Here is a 560-nt window from a genome sequence, read left to right as displayed (position 1 = left end):
ACAGTGGGTCAAGAGAACCAGTATTCCAGCTGTTGATACGTCTCCAGAAAATATCTTGCTGAGTATGGAGAGTGTTTGTTCTCAGGGAGTTCTAGGATCCGGCAGTTCGTGTCTCAAGTGGGAGCCGGTAGGGACCGAGGACGAGTCAAGGGCAGTTTCAGCCGTGACTGATGTGTTGAAGCTTCGGGGAGCTTCAACGGGCCTTTCAGTTGACTGATGAGAAGGCCGCTGTAGCAGGAGAGAGTTGAAAAAGATTACTAGACATACAAGTGTTCTAAGTGGATGACAGTTGAAATTCTTCAAGCCTCCAAGTGGGAGATTGTTGGGCTTTGTGGAGGCTTGTGAGCCGGCCCGACCCATTACTGAAACCCTAGGTTAACCATTTGGTTTTCCTATAAATATGATCCTTGTATTTGTAATTCTATGCAGTAGCACAAGTGAAATAAAATCCTCCTGTTACAGTCGTGGAGTAGGGAAACCGAACCACGTTAAATTCTTGTGTGTCCCGTTTGTGTTCCGTTTCTCTTTTCTCTAGATTATTTGTGTGTGTTGTGTGTTTA

The sequence above is a fragment of the Solanum pennellii genome, chromosome 1 (genome assembly GCF_001406875.1).
Source record: "Solanum pennellii chromosome 1, SPENNV200".
NCBI lineage: Eukaryota > Viridiplantae > Streptophyta > Magnoliopsida > Solanales > Solanaceae > Solanum > Solanum pennellii.
This window is presented reverse-complemented; position numbering follows the sequence as displayed.